We start from the raw sequence: 12,009 nt of genomic DNA on the forward strand, positions 1-12,009 counted from the left end.
AAGCACCACGCCGACGCCGCCTAGCCCGACGCTTACTCCAGCCAGGGGCCTCGGGGTAGCCCAGAACCAGCTGTGAGCCCGCAAGGTGAGGGCGGGGAGCGCACGCCGGAGGGACGGACAAAACGTGCGAGCGCAGAGAGCGTGCGCACGCGCAGAGTTCCCGCTGGCCGGCGCTGAGAGCGCGGGAGAATCGTCGGGAGCCCCAGAGCGGAGCCGCACTTCGGTGAGTGCTTCCCTCCTCCCTTTTCTCCCGGAGTGCCTTGCGTGCGCCCGGTGGGCGGGGGGAGGGGAGGGGAGGCGGTGGCGGCAGCCATGTTGTTGTGAGTCTCTGTGTCTCACCCTCGGTACTTCGGTGGTTCGGAGGAGGAGGAGGGGGAGGAGAAGGAGGTGGGGTGGGGGGGAGGGAGGTAGGTGGAGAAAGAAGATATTGCCGCCACCGAAGGCGGAGGAGGGGAGGACGTCTGAGAGCGACGCCGCCGTGTGCCCAACGGTCGGTATCCCCGGCTGAGGCAGCGCGGCCGCAGCAGCCCTGTAAGTCAGTTGCGCTTGTTCCCTCTCCCCGTGCTCTGGCGCCCGTGGGGCTGCTCCCCGGGCTTTGTGTGGCCGCCTGGGCCGGAAAAGCCCGCCGGTGGGAGGGCGGACGGGGCCTGTAGGGTGCTCGGGATGGCTGCGGCCTGGGGCCCGCTCGCACAATGCAGGGGGAGGGGTGCCGGAAGGGGGTGTGCGCCTGGCAGAGGGGTCTCTAGGCTCTCCCGCTTCCTTTCCTCCCCCACGCCAAAGCCTCGCGGCGCACCCCCCCACCCCCCGCCCCGGCTGTGTGGTTCCGGCGCGCTTCGGGTTAGAGACCGAGCTGTCCGTCCGCCTAGCCGTTCGGAAAGGGGGGTGGGGAGGGCTGGTGGATCCAGAGAAGCGTGTGTGTTGGAAGTGGGCGAAGAGGAAGGAGTGGGTTTATGAAAACAAGCGTGGGAACTCTCGAGGGCCTGAGTGTGTCCAGGAAAAGCTTGGGGTAGGCAGGTGTCGGGCGTGAGAGAAACAGCGATTCGGGTTCAACTTGTTAGGTGCACTTAGTAAGGAATGTTGTGTTTTCTAGAAACAGATTTGGATACTGAAAAACAAGTGAATTAAGATCAAAGGAGAGATTAGAGGCTTCGAACATTATAGCAGTAGTTTTCCATCTGATTTGGGCCAAATTCAGTGAAAACAAATTGTTTAAGGTTTTATGCGCAAACACGAAAGTTAGTGCTACTTCTGAGAACATAGCGAAGAACAATCCACTTTTCGTAATTTTTCAGTATAACGCATAAACATTTTTTGGTGGGGGGGGCAGTATTGCGGACATAATGGGTTTACTAAGACAATTACGTGAATTAAAATCCGGACCTGGTACTTTGTGAGCTTTTTAACTGAAGACTGGTGGCAGACATTTTCAGTAAAGGTTTTTAGGGAAAACTTTATTAGAAAAGTGTTTTTAAACGCTTAAGAGAAATGTAATACCTGAAAGGTATTGTATAGCAAAAGCTTTAATACAGGGAGTTAACGTAAGGATTTGAAAAGCTTGTCTACTGCTTAAAAAGCATGTTTACTGCTGAAATTTGTGATTAATAGATGACTACACCATGTGACCCTGGAGTGTTCGAGGATTTAAGGAATTCTATTCTGGCTAGGAATCCTGTTAAAGATAAATATTTTTAATTGGTTAAGCTTCTGTTCAGTTATTTAATATCGCACTTTAAAAAATTATGTTTTGTCTGCACAGCCGTCATAAATAGTTCTTGGCATTTCCTTTTGCAAGAATGTCTCTGAAAGTCCAATTTTTGGTAAAATTAAGTTATTCAGAAATTTTAGGTGTCCTTGAGGGCGCTTTTTGTACCAGAAAGGACTTACTTAGATTTAAAAAAATAAAGCTATATATCTCAATACTGGTTTTTAAGCATTTAAGTTTTTTTTTAAGTTCAGTTGTCTTGCATAGGTTTAGCTACTTCATCTTCGAGTTAGATTTGTTGTTAACAAACCTAAACATCTTCAAACAGTATCAACTTTAATTTTAATACATAGTTTTTTAAACTTAATTTGAGTATGAGGTTCTCTTACATGTTCCAGTATATAGTAAGATTTCAACTTTTTTTTTTAAAGGAAGTCTAAATTACTGCTATATTTAAATTGGACTTACAAAGTTGTCACCTTAATAGGCCCATTTTTCTTAGGCATTACAAGTATATAAACCAAATACAGTACTGCAGTCTTAACACATATACTAATATTAGGATTTTGTTTCTCTTATACCTTTCAGTACTTGTTTATAAATCTTTCTGATGGTGAGAGATAATTTGTCTTCCTGTGTGGGTACTTATCCTAGCTGGCAGGAGTAATTATAATTACAATCACAGATTTGGGCCAGGTATGAATGTAAAACCAATATTCTTAGTGACCAGACTGTTTCCCTTTTATAGACATCAACAGAATCTTTATAATTTTAAGTAGAGGTTGGTTTCTGTGTCCTCAGCTCCAGTTCTACATGCTTCTTTATTCAGTGACCTTCAAACTTGCTGGTTTTCTGAGATAGGAAAGTATTGTATAATTTTCTTAAGACTTTAAATTCTTGAATGTTTGTATCTCATGACTGTGGCTTACGTTCACAGTTTGAGGCCATTTTACTGACAGATAGATTGAAATTGTATTATAACTGGGTAAATTGGTTTGTGACATACAAGATTTCTTCCTGTTTTTAAGAAGGCATAAAAATAGTCTTACTTGCTCTTATTGTCCCACCTCCACACTCTTTCCTTTGATGAATTTGTAAGAGGAACTGATCATTACGGCTCAGCCCCTTTCTTCTCTTTCTCTTTGGGAGTCTGCCCCCTGCAGAAAGCATTTTGTTCTGCTGCTTCAGGAGGCCACTAGGGACAGATGCTGCCCCTTCTGGAGGGGGACTGTGGTTGTCCCATGCCACCTGTGGGTTAGGGTAATTACGGGGCGCAGCGTTAGGGAACTCAGATGGCCTGGGTCTAAATTACACTTTCCAGCGCAGCTTCTTCAGTAATAAAATAAAACCTCTTTGGATTGCCATCAGTCCAACTCCTGTGACTCCTGAATTCTGATGTGGTTGGGAAGGGCTTCTTCAAAACTTCTTAGATGCTAAGTGATTTTTATGTTTAACAGTATAGTTAGAAGACATTTTTCATTTAAAACTTACTACTTTTATAGTGGAAAAGGTGAATTTAGAGAGAAATATTTTTAAAACAGCATCTTTTTTTTTTTAAGAAAATGATCGATTGATTTTTTTAAGAGAGAGAAACATTGATTTGTTCCACTTACTTATGCATTCAGTGGTTGATTCTTACATGTGCCATACCTGGAGATAAAACCCACAACCTTGGCATATTGGGATGACACTCAGACCAACTGAGTACCTGGCAGGACACTTTTTTTTCTTTGGCCCTTGCCTGGCTTCTTTTTATATTTTTCTAAAGTGCTTTAGGGAATTAAAAAGGATTGAATATTCAAGCATGTTGGCAAATGGATACTTCCTTTAGTATATTTCACTTCCGTAAATTTAGCCATTGCAATCCCATCCATTTTCAGTTCGCATATCACAGATTTTTCACTTAAATTCTGGTTCTCTTACTGTTCTCATGGAGAGAAAAGGTTTTAGAGTACTGGAAAACATCCCAATGTGGACACCTGTGCATGTCCCAGGATTTGCTATAGCTGCCAAGTAGAAAAAAGGGGACAAAGAGTCAAAGGACAAGGGAGAAGAGGCAGTTGGAGTGTTAGATACTTTGCAAGAGGGACGGGTGTGGCAGGGTGGAGGAGACAATTATTATCACCTGTGTAAAGTAAAATGTGTATCAGTGTGTATTTGGTCTATCAAATCCCCCCCAAATCTGCTTCCTGGGAGGGATTTGGTGAAATAGACTATAAACTGACACTACACAATGGCTAGATCAACACTGCCTAGGACAGTAAAACCGGCAGGTGACTACCAAAGTACATAGAAAATGAGAGGGAGGGGCTCCTGTGTGTGTGTGTGTGTGTGTGCGCGCGCGCCAGAAGAAAACACCGATAAGTATGTGGAGAAGCTAGTTTCACAGTAGATCTCTGTGATTTCTATTGTGAACATTTTATGTCAGAAGTAGAGAGTTCTAGCTCTCAAAAGTGTGAGATCTGATTTTTAAGTACTGTTTCTGACAGACTTTTTAGTGATCAGTGGGTTGTAATCGTTACTGGCTTAAGATGTAGTGCTGGTTTTATTTATTCAGACATTGAAGAAGGTAAATGAGTGGTAGGGGCGAGCTGACCCTAGGTAGAAGTAGAGGTCTTTGCTAGGCAGTCAAATGAGGCAAATTGTGGGTAGAGAAAAATATGGAAAGTATGTATGATCTTGTTAAATACTGACAAAGAATTATATCAGCACTGTTAGTGTTAATGGTAAAATCTAAATCTTTAAACCAATTTAACATACACCCAGCTGGTGTGGCTCAGTGGATTGAGTGCCAGCCTGCGAACCAAGGGGTCACTGGTTCAACTCCAAGTCAGGGTACAAGCCTGGGTTGTGGGCCAGGTCCCCAGTGAGTGGAGTGCAAGAGGCAACCACATATTGATGTTTTTCCCTTTCTTTCTCCCTTCCCCTCTCTCTAAGAATAAATTAAAATCTTTTAAAAAAACCAACATAAACAAATTTAAGATTTGAAGTTTAGAGAGGATGACAACTCTTAAGTTTTACCTACAGATTACTTCCTCAAGCCACCTTACAGTTGAAGTGTAATTGGTTGCTTCTTATTCAAAGGGAAGCAGTAGATGCCTTCATTTAATCCCTAAAATATGTGGCTGCTACACTAGCAATAAGTAGTACTCAAGGATCTTGCCAAAGATAAAATTGTTTGCTAATATTTATCATAAGTCTGGTTTGTTACTGTGAATAAGTCCATTCGTTACTGTGAATATCCTAAATTGTATCCTTTCATACAGCTGGACTACCAGAAATTCGGGATATGTTTGAGCTTTGCATTGGTGTGCTACACTGTGTTACTGCTAAATGACCCCCCTTTTTTTTTTCAGGGAGTTTATAGTGAAGAGAGGAAGAGGATTGAACTTGTGATTATAGTGCAGAACACCAAAGTGCTGTTGATTTACATAGGTAGACACTGCAGGGGTCAAGAAAAGCTTTTCACAAAGGTCAGGTTGAGTCTAAAAAGACTTAAGAGCAGTTAATTCAGATGAGTGGGTGAAATGGCATCTGGCCAGAAGGATTAGTATGTGCAGTGAACGTGGTAGGAAGATGGCAGAGCTTAGAGTGGAGGTGAGGAGGAGAACTGAAAATGTACGACTGGAGAGAGACGTAGGGGTCCACCAGATTTAAGGGCTTTGTCTAGTGTGGACAGTTCTGAAAAACTCTGGGAACCCGAGATTACAACTTGAGGAGATTTAGACTATATTGTCTTGGAATCTTTACAGAATTGTTTTGTCCTTGTTCTCTCTGGATTGTGTTAGGATTTAGGTACATGACTTTCCTTAAGGGACTCTTTAAAAAATGAGATTATGAAACCTTCCGTCTGGTAAGAGAATGTTGTTGAAAATATTTTCTGTTACAACTCTGTGTTCTCTGTAATAACCCTTTAGGAGAAATTTCTCTCTAAAGCTTGGTACTAGAAATGAGGCAGCCTCCGAAAGATTGACATGATTCCTTTCTGTGGGTGATATGAATTGTGTGTAATTTACTATGTATCTTTTATTTTTGTATCTTCATAAGTTGAGCTTAGAGTTTACTTACTACTTTGGTTATTCAGTATTTGCTTCATTATTTTCAAAGATTAGATTTTGTTTTGTTGTGTATATTTTCAGTGAGAACTTAGTGTACCTTTAAAATTTCTATTTAAGTGAATATAGAGTAAATTTCACTTAAATTATACTCAGTATTTCTCCTGCTGACTCTTTTTGGGGTGTGCATCTTTAATACTCCTTGAAACTAACATAGACTTAGTTTCTCTTTTCAGATACTGCAGTTCGGATGTTTGGGGGGGAGTTGTTTTCTAAACAATTTAGAATTTTTTTAGCTTTTATATCTTCAGGAAATTGGTTTGGTCATCTCACTTTAAGTTGTTGGGAAACAAATGATCACCTGCTTGAGGAATATTCTTTTTTTTTTAAAGATTTTATTTATTATTTATCTTCAGAGGGGAAGGGAAGGAGAGAGGGAGAGAAATATCAATATATGGTTGCCTCTGCCAAGGACGCACAATGTATCTTGTGTCCCCGGCCAGGAACTGGCCTGCGACCCAAGCATTTGCCCTGACTGGGAATCAAACTGTGATCCTCTGGTTCGCAGGCCCATGCTGAATCCACTGAGCTACACCAGCGAGGAGGAATATTCTTGAATGTTTGAGGAACTTTTAAAAAATCACCGTTCATAGTTATCACCTAAAAGATTCCTCTTGGTTCAAAGATATGTACAGGACGCATATTTTTATTGGACTATTCATAATAGTGATAATAAACTAAACATTTTAAAACTTAATTGTCATAAGTTATGGCTTTTCTTAGGTAAAAGTTGAAATGTGAGTATAACTCACACATTTATTTTTCTTTATTTTCTTGGAAATGATTCAAAATACTGCTTCTTCAAAATATCTTTGTGTTAATGTATTTACAGAAGAGAGTTATGATAGTACTGTGCTAAAGGTAAGCAGTTAAAGTTGTAGGGCTTGTCAGAGCCTTTACTGTCCTAGTGACACAGAGAATGAGTTCCAGAATGACGGAGTGCTCAGCTCGCAAAAGAACAAGTGGGTGCTGGGGGTCAGCATATCGTAAATGTATTGGACAAGGAGCCTCTTACTTCTTAGAATACTGTGAGGTGGTAATTGAGGAGCATACTTCGGAACATTATAAAGGAAAAAGAGCCTTTTAAAACTGATTTAACATCTGCTGCTTAATAGTTTTTAACTTTTTTCCCCAGGTTGTTTCAGACCATGCATTCAAATGACTTCCTTTAGTTCTCTTACAACCTAACTAACACTGAAGTTATTTCTCTTTGGTGCTATATTGATGCTAGTTGATAATTATAACAATTAAAAGTTACCAGATAGAGCCCTAACTGTTGTCGCTCATTCGATTGGGCGTTGCCCCACAAACTGAAAGGTTGCAGATTGAATTCCCTAGTCTGGGCTGCTGGGGTTGCAGGCGTGGTCCCTGTCAGGGTATATAGAAAAGTTTGATGTCTCTCCTTCTCATTCTCTCTCCCTTTCCCTCTCTCTAAAAATGAATGAAAAGGACCCATGGACAAAGACGGGGCGGGGGTGGTTAGTAGAGCAGGGGAATGATGGAGGGGGAATGGGGATAACTAAGCAATAATGAAAAAGATAAAATCTTTTTGAAAATTACCATGTAGCCAGTTTGACACAAGTCTTCAAATTGTTGGGCATTCAATTTAGTGCTTTTATGAACTGAAAATTACAAAAGATTGCTTGTACTGTATTCTGTGATAAAATTTCTAAATGGTAATGCATTTAAACTGTACTTACATAGGATCCTTTTTAAGAAAACTTAATTTTGCTAACTTCAAGCCTTACAACATAGAGAAAGACAACAGTACCTCCTCTCCTACCAAAGTTAGGTGTTTAACTTTTTATACTTTTTAAAAACAAAAATGGATTATAATGATACACCTAAGGCAACTTGGTATTATTATTTACTGTCATGGACATTTTTTATTAGTAGTACAACTTTAATAACTTGCAGTATTCAGTGTGTAGCTTTTTATTTTACTAAATCTTTTTTTGTTGTTGAACTTAGGTTCAGTTTTTGTTTTTTAACCACTATAAGCAGTCCTGCAGGAAAAAAAAATTATACAGGTCGTTCCATCATGTTGGTGCTATTGTTTATTTAAGGTAACTTCCCAGGAGAGAAATTACTGGGCCAAAGGATTTTTTATTGATTTTTAAACAGAAAAATATGTTCACTCATTATGGTTTAGATGGTGGATAATTAATACTCTGGAAAGCACAAATGTTTCGATTTCATACATTATCTCATTTAGTCTTCACAATACCATATGAGGAAGTAACAGTGGCTATTCTTGGGTGCAAATGGAGAGACTGGACCAGAGAGTTCAAGTGGTCTGAGTTCATTCAGCTAGAGTCTATGTTTTTGATTCTGGTTTTCGTTACTATGAGATGAATGATGTAAAACTTTTTACTTAGAAAACCAGGAGGGTGTTTGAGGATACTGTTCCTGAGCTATAGGTGCTGTAGCGATATATAAGGTTCTCAACTCAGTCTGCACAGGAAGCATCACCTGGAGAGCTGAAAAAATACTAATAAAAATTTGCCAATTTCCCTGCCCAGACCAATTCAGATAAGTTTCGGGTAGGTGGGATCTGAGTATTTGTAGTTTTTTAAATGTTCTACCTAGATTCCGATGTACTGTTAGGGTTTGAGAACCAGTGACCTTAAAATTGGTGTGCTCATATCCCTAAGGGGCCCATTTTGTTTTCTGGGGATCAATTAATAGGTCCTCATTATCTGTAATAAGAAAGACATACCTTTGATCCATCCCAAATCTTACTGTATGTTCTACTACAGCTAGTTAAACCTTCAAGGCACCAAACTTAGAGTTAACTTCCTTTAGTAATTAACCTTTTTTATTCACATTCCTGTTAGGAATGATGCAGCATGGAGCCAGAGCAGAGTGGTTTCCACTGGGATTTTCTGAATTCAGATCAGTGACAGTCTCGAGTGGCAGGAGTAATGAATGGCAAAATTTTTTAACCCAAGTTCACTTCTTTCCTAACCTGTTGTTGACAATACTTAATAAAGAACAATTCTACGAAATACACTCAAAGCTAGAAATATGTGAATTGCGTTTTATCATAGCATACTGTCAGATATAATGCCGAGTTTTAAATGTATGATTCCATTGACTCCCTTTTTTTTTATTTTTACATTTTGACAAGTATCTCAAAGAGTATTACGGACCTAACCTAGAGGAAATAGAAAACTTAAGTGCTAATGACATGAGTGCAATTCCTTTAAATTAGGTGGTAAGAGCATGTTTAGATCTACAAACTAGATTTTACTTTTTAAAACCCAAAAGAAGATGTGGCTAGAGATTTTTACTATTGTAGTTATTGGGTATACATGTAGATTCCTTTGTAGTGCCTTAAAAACCCTCAAAAGTTTACAAATAAGACTAATAAGATTCCCTATTAAGTGATGACCTAGGTTATGTCATAATATATAGCTTCTGTGTATAGGTGTATTTATGAAATATTTGCATTCTATCATATAGAAGGCCATTGATTTCCAAACTGACTATAATAAGGACTATATAAACGCATTTAGTGATTTTTATCACATATATTTCATTATTCCTATCCACTGCTCTCCCCTCCACTCTTGGCAACCATTGGCTTGTTCTCTGTATCTTTGGGGCTGTTTTACTTTGTTTTATTTACTCATTTATTTTGGTATTTTAGATTCCACATGAAAGTGAGATTATACAGTATTTGTCTTTCTCTGACTTACTTAGCATAATGCTGTCTTGGTCTAATGCTGCAAATGGCAGGTTTCCATTTTTTTCAGTGACAGTTCCATACAATATAATATTAGCTTTAGCTGTATAACAGATTTCGGAGGAGATGGGCATGTTTAGGGTGGTACAGCCATAGGCTGTACAGCAGATTTTGCTCTTTTTATTGCTGAGTAGTATTCTATTTTGTGTTTGTGTGTGCATACGTACGGCTTCTTTATCCATTCATGTAATACATGTATTTTAAATATTTTCAGAAATACAAGTAATGAAATATTTGGGAAGTATTCAAGAAGTAAAAGAAAACTGCAATGTAAAATTAAAAGCATATGTGTTCTTTTTTCATATGTGACTATTATTAAGTGTCATTTTTAATTGTTTTCCAGGTATGCATAAATATTTATAAGCATATTTATATCCAGTTTTGTATCCATATTTGTATCCAGTTTTTACAAAAGTGGGATGATAGAAACAGACTGTTTTTGGCCTTGCTGTTTTACTTAGTTTCCTGGAATTTTTCCCCATATATGCATAAATACATTCTTGTGCTTTTTAATGGGTGTGTAGTTGATAAACTATTAATTTCCCTCCCTATTACAGCATTCTTAGTATCCTCCTTTTTGGTCTCCTTCCTCAACTATTAACATTTTATTAAACAGTGGTGTAACCAGAAGTTTGCAAAATTGTACTACCATGTTTTTTTTTTTCTATCCTAATTCTGATTTAGAGAAATTTTAAAGTCTAATGGTCATGTCACAGATGATATTAATATATTGAGAAATACCAACTAAATGCCATGGAAATTAAAAAGAATGCTTGGGGGTTGTTTTCAGTGAAGAAAGTGGCATTTGAGCTAAACTTGGAAGGATTTGTAGAATTGGCACATGAGGAGGTAAATGGCAAGAGCTCTCCAGGGACTGCAGTAGGGTGCGTAAAAGGCCAGCTGGGGAGTGAGCTTTTAGAGTTGTGTTATTAACAGATCTGCAGGGTAATGGTTTGTGCTTGGTGGTAGTATCGAATTTTCTGCCATTTCAGGAGCTTTGGTGGTTGGGGGAGGACAACTGGCTACAGTAGCCTTGTTTGTGAAATAGAAACACAATATCACTTTCCTGGATTAGCTAGCGAGCATTAGCTAACATGCCTAGTGTCATCTCTAAAATAAAATTGGTCCAAAGATGTTTGAGCTCACTTGAAAAATTCATATATTATTTGTCAAAAATAATGAGGAAGTAATAAGTGACATTAAATTTATACAAATGCTAGAACTCTGAGTCAGTTAACCTTGTGGCGATTAATCCATTTACAAGCTATAATTTGTACTAGTTTTGTTCTCTTACTAAAAAATAAAAAATACAATGCTCTTGCTATTATATCAGACTTCCTTAATATCATCTAATATCCATTTTGTATTTAGATTTCCCTAGTTTACTCAAATAATGTTTTTTTAATAGTTGATTTGTCAGAACCAGGATTCAACTAGGTTTATAGTTTTTTGTTTATTGTTTTTTAATTTTAAGATTTTATTTATTTATTTTTTAGAGAGGGAGAGAAACATCAATTGGCCTTCACTTGCACACCCCCTGTCGGGGACCTGGCCCACACCCAGGCATGTTCCCTGACCAAGAATTGAACCAGGGACCTTTCAGTTCACAAGCCCAGCCCACTGAGCCAGACCAGCAGGGATACACAGTATATTTGGTATTTAAGCCTCTATATTAGTTCTCCTCCTCTCCCTTTAAATTTCAAGTCACAGATATGTTGGTGAAACCAGGTGATCACTCCCCCTTTTTCCCGTATTCTTGATTGAGTAATTACTTTCCTGTGTCATGTATTGATTTTATTCTATCTTTGTCCTATTTCTGATAAACCAGTACTATCTTGATATAGCAGCTTCATTAGAAAGATTGAAGTTTAATGGATTGGTTGTTTGGGGGTTTTTTTGTTTGTTTTGTTTTTGTTTTGAGGCAGTAGTTCTTCATAGGTGGTGGTGCTGTTTCATGTTACATTACATTATTAGGCATACAGTCTGCTTTCTCCACTTTTACGATAATGGCATAGTGAACAACAAAACGTTGATTTAGAAATACCATTTTGGGAGGCTCATTTCATGATATACCTTGTATATCACTTGTATCCTTGTATTTCATGTATCCTTGTATATCATGATATACCTTGTATACAACATTTCACTTGTATCCTTGACTCTTTAGACCCACTTCATGTCAACTTTATTGCTATCTTAACCCTTTGACCTGCTTCTCTAGGGTAATATCTAAAAGTATCAAAAACTGGCATTGACTGAGGTTGTTTAGTATATAGAAGCAATATTTTGTTTTTCAAAATAAAGGAACTTTCCTAAACAGTATTTTCTCAAAATAAATTGAGAGAATGACTTGTAATAGAGGAGATGTTGTAAGGACTCAAATATATGGGGACTCTCCTTTAAGAGAATTTTAAGGAAAAATATCTTGGCCTTACATTCGCATA

At 38.7% G+C, this 12,009-nt stretch overlaps 1 protein-coding gene across 4 annotated transcripts in view; it reads left to right on the forward strand.

The window, feature by feature from the left end:
• The first annotated feature begins 394 nt into the window (after nucleotides 1–394).
• Nucleotides 395–12,009, forward strand: part of PUM2 (pumilio RNA binding family member 2) — a 91,978-nt gene continuing 80,363 nt past the window's right edge. For 3 of the 4 annotated variants that reach the window (XM_037035479.1, XM_037035480.1, XM_037035482.1), the window contains exon 1: nucleotides 395–531. The gene's annotated coding sequence lies outside the window, so the exon portion shown is untranslated. The remainder of the gene's footprint in view (nucleotides 532–12,009) is intronic. The other variant, XM_037035483.1, reaches the window with a different exon arrangement.

The sequence above is a fragment of the Sturnira hondurensis genome, unplaced genomic scaffold (assembly GCF_014824575.4).
Source record: "Sturnira hondurensis isolate 20B ecotype Veracruz unplaced genomic scaffold, ASM1482457v3 Scaffold0022319, whole genome shotgun sequence".
NCBI lineage: Eukaryota > Metazoa > Chordata > Mammalia > Chiroptera > Phyllostomidae > Sturnira > Sturnira hondurensis.